This window comes from Thunnus maccoyii, chromosome 4 (assembly GCF_910596095.1).
Source record: "Thunnus maccoyii chromosome 4, fThuMac1.1, whole genome shotgun sequence".
Classification (NCBI taxonomy): Eukaryota; Metazoa; Chordata; class Actinopteri; order Scombriformes; family Scombridae; genus Thunnus; species Thunnus maccoyii.
Window position 1 is genome coordinate 4,536,552 of NC_056536.1, and position 10,688 is coordinate 4,547,239.

At 40.2% G+C, this 10,688-nt stretch overlaps 1 long non-coding RNA gene across 1 annotated transcript; it reads right to left on the reverse strand.

The window, feature by feature from the left end:
• Positions 1-442: 442 nt before the first annotated feature.
• Positions 443-1,862, reverse strand: LOC121896224. Its single transcript, XR_006095944.1, has 4 exons — positions 1,747-1,862; positions 1,596-1,663; positions 1,391-1,509; positions 443-699 (listed from the first exon to the last, which is right to left on the reverse strand). It is a non-coding gene; the product is annotated as an uncharacterized LOC121896224 (long non-coding RNA).
• Positions 1,863-10,688: the final 8,826 nt, after the last annotated feature.

Below are 10,688 nucleotides of genomic sequence, written 5' to 3' on the forward strand. Positions count from 1 at the left end.
CTATGCTCAACATTCAATACCTCCCGAATTCCAATTCCAAAATATCCGATCTTGCTGAATAATACCTTCTAGAAGAAACTACAGCAATATTAAACATTTTATGGTTATGTTTAGGCACTGGCAGCACTCAGGAAAGATCGTGGTCTTGGTTTAATACAGAAAAAAATCCACAATGACTAGACTGTTTATTAACATTTTAGCCAACAACAACAACAACAACAAGATCTTTCACTAATCAGAACCAAAGTGTTTTTGTTGCCCAAACCTGATGTGGCGATACGAGGGCTGATACAATATTGTGGGTAAAGATTTAAGCTTATGAAATTTGAAAGTAAAACCAACAACGCCACCCTGGGAATTTCACCCAGGGAATTTTAAATAAATATAAATGGTAATGGAAAGGCACGCAGGTAAGTAATACAAAGAAGGGCAGGAGACGTGGTTCAATGTTTAACAAATATTTAACAAATTTATTTAGTTGGTCACAATATGTTAAAAATGACTTAAAAGAGAACTAAAGTGCTAACACTCTGCTCCAGTGCTGAGGCTTGCCAGCAGTGAGGGGAAAACTGGGGGAAGGAAGTCCAAATTAAATAAGGAGCACCCCACTCGTACGTGGCATACAGCAAAAAACTGAAGTGCAAAGAAAACCAAAATCCAGGATCACACAACACTGCCACCACCGTTGGCTCTCAGCGACTAAAGGGAGAGGGGAGAACACAATCAGTAACACAATATGTAATTACAAAAAAAAAATCATAAAAAGAATTAACAAATGTCCTAACAGAAAATACTAACAGCCTGGAGCTGAAACTCAAATAGAAATTAGGAAACAAAAATCATTAAACTATTTCATGATTGGTAACAAACCAAAAGAAAAACAAAAATAGTAAGCAAAGAAACAGGGTCTCCTGCCAGAGATACTAAATCAAATGGACATAATCATTCAATTAACATGAAAACTAAATGATAAATGACCAACCAATTAATTCCAAAAATATACAATACACTCAAAGAAAACATAAAATTACCTGATCCCATACAACACCCCCACACACACACTCCAGCCAGTTAGTGTGTATGACCATTCATCTACCCTGTCGGTCCTCACAAACACCCACTCACCCACACACACAGTCCTGACTGGGCAACTGCCGCTGGAGCCGGCCGCTCTAGGACAAAGACTGGGGGGCCGAGCAACTTGAAGAAAACAGTCACAATAGCAAGCGAAGCAGGAAGTGGCGAGTGAAGCAGAAAGCAGCGAGCGAAGCAGAGGGCAGCATGCACCGCAGCTATAATCTATGTAGCAGGGCGACAGAGCAGTCCCAAGCAAAACAGCCACCGCACACCGAGGGTAGGCAAAGCAGCAGTGTTCCTGCACTTATCTTACTGTCCAGAGTTCAGCCACAGGTCCCGATCAGGAAGCGTCCTCCCAGTGAGGAGAAAGACGACGAGGCTCTGCACCTAACTGGAGCATCTGTGTTTCGCCAGTGATGTGTTCAGGATCCGCTATAAAAAAAAACCTACAGGTAAGGTGTTCAATACCTGGGCTAACAGGCTATTGTTATAGCTAAATGAAGACATTAAGTCCATACCTGAGTGCTTTACTTGCTTATGGCAAAACAATGGAGCTCATCACAATCATCTTAGCCACCATGGACCACTTCAAACAGAGGTGAGCTGTTTAATATGCAGGCTAACAAGAGCTAAAGCAACAAGCTACAGACAATGCAGCTGCGTACCTACCCGCATGGAGAGTACAGGATGAAGTGAAAGGCCAGGAAGTGGGAGGGCCTTCGAGCCAGGAAGTGAGAGGGCGAGGGAGAGACACAGCCTCCTTTTATCCCCTCGCTCTCTGCACTGATAGGCTAATGCACCAGGTAAAGTACAGAACGACTTTTTATCCAGTTCTAGCCACTTTTTAAAGTTATACTTTTTAGATCTTGGTTGCTTTTCAGAATCTCTTTTAACTGGACAAAGGATTTTATTCATTGTACACCTGAATTTTGACTATTTTGAAGGACAGTGGCAGTGAAACCATAAAGAACAAGTCAGCCTTATATCGTGCGCCATTGCTGTGTGGAGGAAACTTCTATGCTGCTAGTTTGGCTCCCAGCAACAAAAATGCCCTGAAGGAGGAACACTGAAGGGATACTGAATTAAACTAAAATTGATTTATTTATTTATTGAATGGGACAGTATGTAGTTTGAAACATTAAAGATGCACTGCACCAGAGTTAGCTTGAAGCTAATTTGCAGCTGTAGTCCCCGACAAAAAACATACAACAGCACAACAACAAACAGTAAAAAGCCCCCCCCCCCCCCCAAAAAAAAAACCCACACAGAACACACCATACAAAATACAAAATACAAAGCTACACACAGCACATCACATACACCCACAATGTCGATTAGAAATAATGTAAACTAAACTCAGCTGTGTGACTCAATTGTCTCTCTGTTTTCAGCCACATGGATCATCTAAAGCCAGACTGCCTACAACACTCTAGTGGAGGAGAGACCTCTGAAATCAATTCCTCCTGTCATTTTCATCTCTATTATCTGCACATCATTAATAGTGAGTGAATATTGCACCGTCAGTTCCAGATCACCTCCCGTCTCCGGCTGGCTGGTGTGGAGCTACTTGTAACTGATGACAGGCTCCCTTCTGTCCCTGTGCCATCCCTCAGGGACACAGTGCCCTCCACCTCCTGGACCATGGCACCAAAGAATTCAAGTTCCTTGCCCCTTTTCCCTGATCCTTTTCCCTGACACTCCACCTTTTCAGCCACTTTGGTCCACTTCAGGGACTGGCTGAGGATGAAGATGGGCCGCCGCAAACTCCCACTCAGCTCCAGTTCAGGTCATCCTTTTGGTCCTCCGTTGTGCAAAATGGCAGTGCAGGTACTGGATTTCTCACAGAAAGCGCACCTCTCTCTCCAGCAGTACCACAAACTCCCAGACCGCCTCTCCTTCCCGCAAGTGCTGCCAAGTGACTCCCTCACCTGCTCCCTCCATCTCCCCCAGTCCCCCTCTGCAGTGCTACTGCAGCTAGCACAGCTAAAGCTAGCAGCCTCCTCTTTCCACCTCCAGAATATATCCTCATGGGTGATTCCACGGTTAGATCCGTCGCTATCCCAAATGGCATTACATACTCATTCTCAGGTGCAAAAGTCATTGATATTCTCACTCATATCCCTGCCATCATTGAGAATCACCCATCTGCCCACATCGTGATTGTACATGCAGGCATATCAGGTGCAAGCAATCAATTCATCTCCAGAAGCATTATAAATTCCTAGCGGTGATGATTGCAGGCCTTGGCAAAATTTGCATATTTCAGGTTTAATCCTGACCCTCTGAAGGAGCTCAGAGATGTTGTCTCTAAAGTGCTGATCAGTGGTTATGTAACTTTTGCTTAGCATGCGGTTATGGATATATTAGCCACTTCGACTCATTCTGGAAGATCTTTACAAATGTGATAATCTCCAACTCAACAACAAGGGAATTCTAGTCCTGGTAACAAAGTTCGCCTGCCATCTATCCAGTCTTGCAGTCTGACGCCATGCTACTGTTACTGTAGCTCTCGGCAAATAAAACTGGACTTCCCCGTCTTGATTTGCAGATCAATACTAAAATCGACCTGTATCCTGCTGCCTATATTCCCCCTAGCTCACTCAAAACTACTGTCCCGGCTCTCTCACCACTGTCTGCTGAATGTGCAGTGGGCTCCTCCTGTATGGAAGCCCAGGCATGCCAAAAATGCTCTTCTGTTCATCCCATCCATGTAATTGTAAATTGCCGACCACATAGACAGCGAGCAACCCAAGATTGGCAGCTTCTGGGTCAGAGCACTTCTCACTTTTCTAGAAAGCCCCATAAGAGAGTAAATATGGGCAATGTACTTTGGTCTCTCAAACAAATTTTTTATCATTAGCGATTTTATTGTCTCTAATAATCTGGACTTTTTTATGATCACTGAGACATGGCTGTCTCAAGGGGACACTATTCCTCTGAATAAGGCCACACCCCCTGGATTTGCTTATTTTAATAAACCCAGGCCCTCTGGGAGAGGAGGTGGTCTCGCTGTATTTTCAAGTCAGGTCTTCAATGCCATCTTGTTACTTTTGGTAATTTTAATTTCTTTGAAGTTTTAAGTTTCTTAATCACTGGTTCTCTGCCTGTACTCCGCATCTTAATCTATAGGCCACCTAAATCAATTAATTTTATTCCTGAGTTCTCTGAGCTTTTATCCATTGTCTTACCTAGATATGACAGGGTGGTTAGTCTTGGTGATTTTAACATTCATGTGTGTTGTCCTTCTCAGTCCCTCAGTTCTCATTTCCTAGATCTCATTGACTCTTTTAACCTCACTCAATCTGTTAAAGAGCCCATGCATTGTAAGGGTCATACCTTGGATCTAGATCTCTCAACTGGTCTCTCTTTTGAGCGTCTTAGTTTGACAGATATACCTGTCACTGATCATAAAGTTCCACTCCAGGTCTGTACTACTAGTCCCAACCCTACAATAAGCTCTTGCATTCTTAATGCTGGTTCCACTGCCAAATTCTGTGATGCTTTTAATTCTTCATCTTTTAATTTGTGCCTATCTCCTCTTAATCCTAATGCTCTTTTAAATTCTTTTATGATCAGTGCCTATCCGTCCTGGATGATACTGCACCATTTAAAACAAGGACACAAAAATCAAATAACCTCCTCTGGCTACATGAAAATCTGGACGACAATGGAAGGCCAACAAGTCCAAATCAGCACTTATCACCCTTAAAAACCTAATGTTAACCTACCAAAATGCAGGAAAGGATGCCAGATCAGCTTATTTTTCAGACTTAATTTCCAGAAACAACCATAATCCTAAAGGTCTCTATGCAGTAATTAATTCTGTTATTGGTGGTACCTCCACCTCTTCTCCTGAATTGGATGTTGAGCTCTCTGACAGATTTCTTGCTCATTTTATTAGCAAGGTGGAGAATATCAGGTCCTAAATCCAGTCTGCCCCCTGCATTCTCTCCATTCAACATGATAATCTTGCCACTTTTACCCAGTTTCAACCCATTACATTGTCAGAGTTAGAAAGTACAGTTTCCCACATGAACTCTTCCTCCTGCACCTTAGACACCATCCCCACCAAGCTGCTCAGGAGATATTTCCCACTGTTAGTCCTGTTACCCTGCACATTTTTAAGAATTCTCTGACCTCCAGTTCCTTTCCTGATAGTTTTAAGCATGCCATTGTGCACCTTCTGCTTAAAAACCCAATTTGGACGCTCTGTCCTTAAGCAACTACAGGCCCATCTCCTAACTGTCTTTTTTATCAAAGGTTCTGGAGAAAGTAATTTCATCTCAACTGATTTCTTTTATGAATAGCAATAGTGTTTTAACTGCTTCCAGTCTGGTTTTAGAGCACTTCACAGTACCGAGACAGCTCTTGTTAGGGTAACTAATGACCTACTTCTAGCTGCAGACAGAGGTGACTGCTTGATTTTAGTTCTTTTAGAGTTAGGTTAGACACTGTTGACCACAGTATCCTCCTAAACCACCTAGAGACTTGGGTTGGCATCAAGGGTCCGTCTCTTACTTTATTATGAACATACCTCCTTAATAGAACTTTTTCTGTCACTCTGGGTAACTCTACCTCCACGATGGCTCAGTTGAATTGTGGGGTCCCTCAAGGCTCATTTCTTGGCCCCCTTCTGTTCTCCTTATACCCTCAGATTTTGGAACTGTTTGATATGTTTTATTTACTGATTTCACACCTATTGATTGATGTTAATCAATGTTCTATTTATTTTTTTATTATTATTTTTACTTCTGTGCATTTTATTGTTTTATCATTACTATTATTGTGCATCTTCTATTGTTACTCTGTACTTCTGTCTTTACTTCTGTGCTTTGTGCTCCTCTTTGCTTTATTCTTATCTGCCTTGTTGGTTTTATTGTCTTTAGTAAAGCACTTTGTAACATTGTTAAGAAAGGTGCTATAAAAATAAAGTTTATTATATACATTGTTATTATGTTTTTCCACTGGTCTGTGGTGAGAGATATTCCTGGGTCTTTCCCCACTAGCATCTTGTATTTATGCAACGATTATGGAAAGTGTTGCTAAGATTTGAAAGACATACATATAAATTAGGGTAACATTACTCAGTGCTATGTGTGTCTTATGTAATATAACTTGGTATTGAATCTTAAGTATTTCCACAACTGCTCTTATATTCTGATTCAAAAATTGCTCTATCCGCACAGAAGTACAGTACAGTACAGTACAGTTTCCAACAGAGGCCTGCCCACTTCAAGCCAGTGAGAAAAACCAAGACAAATGTATAAATACAGAAATGTCTTGTGTGAAATAACCAAAACTGTTCTATCTTTGGCAGAAAACTGTGCGTTCATATAGCACCCAATCACTCATAGTATGAGGCTAATTAAGAAAATACAATTTCAGGGTCTTTAACTCACTGCATCCTCACCTTTGGCCTTTCTGTGAGGCAAGCAAAATGATTCATCAACATTATAAAGATTATCAACATCATCCAGGCTGTTAATCAGACATTTAGCTCTTTTTTAATATTACCAATTTGTTAATGGAAACTTCAGTATTTTATAGTTGTGAAGTGGGAGGAGCCACTGGTTCTGGAAGTGTTTATTTCTGTATTTCCATTTAATTTTTTTCACTCAACAATATCCTCAATGTTACTTAACATAGAAACACAGGACTCTCCTGGATAATGCAACAGTCCTATAGGTTTATGCAATGGCCACCACTTATTAACTGATTGATTCAAATCAGACCAGTAGCAATTGTTCCACAATTGACCATAACGTTGAAGGTAAATTAATTTAATCTGCAAATTGTTTTTCCAGTTTTCTTAACATCATAATCTTTAACTTCCACCCACTGTAAGCCCATAGGAGAATTTTGTTGTTGTTGTTGTTGTTATTTACTTTTTATTAGTTTTTTTTTTTTTTTTTTTTAAGAACACATACTAACAAAAGTCGTACATATGTCCCAGCCAGACTTTAGAAAAAGGAGAGAAATAGGAGAATTTTATGCTTGGTGATTGGATGTTTCCTGCCGAAATGCACCTTGGGAGTCATAGTTGACTTTTGCCCCAAAGATTTTGTGTACTCAGACTAGTACCTTCAACTTTTTTATCAGAGAACAAGATATTTACTAATGCAACTGTTACGATTTTGTACTGTTGAGTTTCATGCCAATCCAAGTAGTAGAAGTTCTCCAGCTGTGAGTCAAGTAAGAGTCTATGGGACAAATGAATGAGATTTTTATTTCCGGATGCAGAGGTGCTTGAAATAGATCCTCCAACCTCACAACACTTTTTATATTTTAAGACTGCACATAAACACGCGTGAAGTCCCTGTCTACAAAAAGTGTACTTTACAACTGTTTGTCTGGTCCCAGGTCTGTAAAGATCTTGTTGTTGTTGATATCTTGTGATTGATATGCTGACCTCAGTGCTGTCCAAGAATAGCTACCTGGGCAGGACCCCTAGAGCCACAAACAGCATTGGGTTCTCTAGGGCACCATGCATGCACATCTCCTGTCTCTCCACTTCTCGCTCTCTCTCTCTGTCTCTTTATAACAAGCTCAAATTTCCCTCATGCAGAAACTCCCTGTAGTCAAAAACAGCTTTGGACAGCAAACCTGAACAGCCCAGGACTGCAAGGACACGCTGCTCAAAATTTGATGAAGCATTTATTAATAGACAGTGAGTTTGTCTATGTATGCACTATACCGTGCCTGTACATAAATTGCTTGCAATTCTTGGAGGATTGTAGAAATAAAGATATAATGACATGAAATAATAAATTACATTTTAACTTGTGTGGTAAATTGCCAAGCTCCAGTAAAAATGCACACACACACACGCACACACACACACACACACACACACACACACACACACATATACACATATACACACACTCTCAATCTGTCTGTCTGTCACACACATGCACATGCCTATGTACACCTATGTGGGGTGCCATAGTGCCTCAAAGGCCCACTTAGTGGCTGTGTGGATTTGATGAGAGGGGCCTTTTGCTTTATTTAGTGAAGTGCTGCCTAATATGATTATGGTCAGCATGTCTCCTGTTCTCTCTCACATTGGAGAACACACTGGGAGCTATTACTGAAGTCCCCGATGACCGACGCCGTCCTGGAGAGAGAGACAGGAAGAGACAACGAGAAAGATGGACCATAAAAAGACATAGGTGACTGAAATATCTCAAGTGTAAAATCTGCAATTTGCAGGCAATATGCAAAACATTTAAAGAAGGATACACTTGACCTCTTCAAGTAAAACAAATAATCAAGTCTGCATTCAGGCATAACTGATCAACTGTCATTGCCCCATCAAGGTCACATTTAATAGGATACTAGCAGTCAGCAGCCTTGATGTCCAATGAGGAGAGCGTATTAAGCATTATAAGATGCTACAAAGCTCAGCGGTACAGCATGTCACTGTACACAATCCTGTTCATATTACATAGTGACAAACAAATCACACAGGATAGTTTTACAAGTGTAAGGCTTATCAAAGTGCTCTCAGGTCTGGTGTAATGTGGTTCCCCAGCATTGCTCAGAAATGGGATAGTTGCAATTTAGGCTAAGTAGGGCTATGTATGTCATGTGAGTAAACGCAATTCAACCTAAGCCAACAGGGATGGACACAAAAACAGCAATTATTTCACACACTGTAGATGAGACCGTAATACTATATCTGAAGAACAGTGACCAAAAATATTACATACACTGAAAGAGAGAGTTTGGTCAAATGAACAGAACTGAAAACCTCTGCTATGAATTAGAAGAAAATATGTACACTTTAAAGTGTGTATCATTTTCACTTGTCTTCCAAAAATAATAAGTATTGAAGTTTCATCTCACTGCTTGCTGTGAAGAGCTGTGGATAAAACACTGTCACATCTTCACTCATTGATTTCCACATTACATGATGACAAACCCTCTAAACTGTGACTTAAGAATAATTCAATAATGGCTTCCCCTTAATGCCAGTTCTCTATTTGCAGGAAATTATATTGTTGTATTCTTATATTGTGGATGTCTTATTTTTGACAGATTTTCTCCCCCAAAAATGTCTTGCTCCAACACACCAGCATTCCAACTGTAAGGCTGCAACACTTCAGCAGGCATTGTTTAAATGTGAGCTAATGGACTGTTTGCCTATTGTAACAGTAAATATACAGTAGTGTTGGATAAGAACAATGACTCCAGAGAAGCTGCTGTGGCTGGACTGCAGTCTCTCAGCCTGTAGACGCAGTGCAGGGACCGGTCACAGCCACAGATGAGAATGTCCACACTGCCCCCTTCTGATGATTGTCTGTACAGCACTTCCTGCACATGGCAAAAAAATCTCATTATTAAGTTTGTTGGGATAAGGACCACAGTTTAAAAGACAATTGATCTAATATGGCTATTTTTTATTGTTACAGTCTAATTTATAATTTTATTTTATACAGGCTACTTTTATTGTGTGCATTATTAATTTTATTGTATGTATTTATCGTATTGAGCTACTGGATGCCTAAATTTCCTTTGGGATCAATAAAGAATCTATCTATCTGTCCGTCTGTCTGTCTATCTATCTTTCTGTCTATCTATCTATCTATCTATCTATCTATCTATCTATCTATCTGATCAAAGAACACAACCCAGTTTAAGGGTAATAGGTCATTTTAGTGGGAAAAATAAGACAGTTGCACAAATAAGGGCCATCTGATATTGGTTTTGTTGTTGTTGTTGTTGTTTCGTTTTGCTATTTAACCTAAAATTTGTCTAAAAAAGCTGCAAATTTTGAAGCCATACCTTTGGATTGAATTGCCTCTGTCTGTATTTGTGTTTGTGTGTGCTGGAGATAAGAGAAGCCAACGGTCAGCATAATTACCCGGGTAAAACTGCTGCAGGTGATAGCTCTTGCATAACCTCAGATAATGATAGAGGGGTGGCTCTACAAACAGGCCAAAATGATCAACAGTCAGTATCTAACCATGTATGAATGCACATACTTTGGTATGTCATTTCCAGTTTTTATTTTAAGTATAAGTTAGTTTATTAGCTCTATCTATTTGCATTTTTCTTTTCTATTTTCAAAATTCAAATATATTTGTGTTTTTGTAAAATCCCTCATTATGATTTTTAAAGCTGTCATGTTTTTTTTTCTCATATGATGAAATGTCACAGATAGATCTTGTTATTGCATCAGTCCCACAGAGTACAGAGTTACTATGACAAGCTCATGCAACATATTTGTTTGAGAGTTTAACAGCAGTGTGACAGCAGTCTGCAGTGTCGATCTGTTTTTTGTGTGTGTGTTGCTGACTGTGCTTGTTTTCTGTATGAAGCTCTATCTCAAGGTCAGTCAGGCTATTGCAAGTACTTCCCAGTTCACTATCAGCTCCATATGTCTCTGTGTTAGTGTGTGTGTTTAGAGAGAGATTGTGTGCGTGGCCTGTTATGAGGGACTGTCAGTCTTTGTATAAGCGAATACACTTGCAGTTGCATGAATTTCTTGGAATATGTTTATGTACAAGCACACTTATGACTAACTTGGGTAAGCTTGCTGTCTTGCTGAGACAGAAAGAAGTAAAAGAAAGAGAATTGTAGGTAAAGAGGGAGAGATGTTGGAGCAT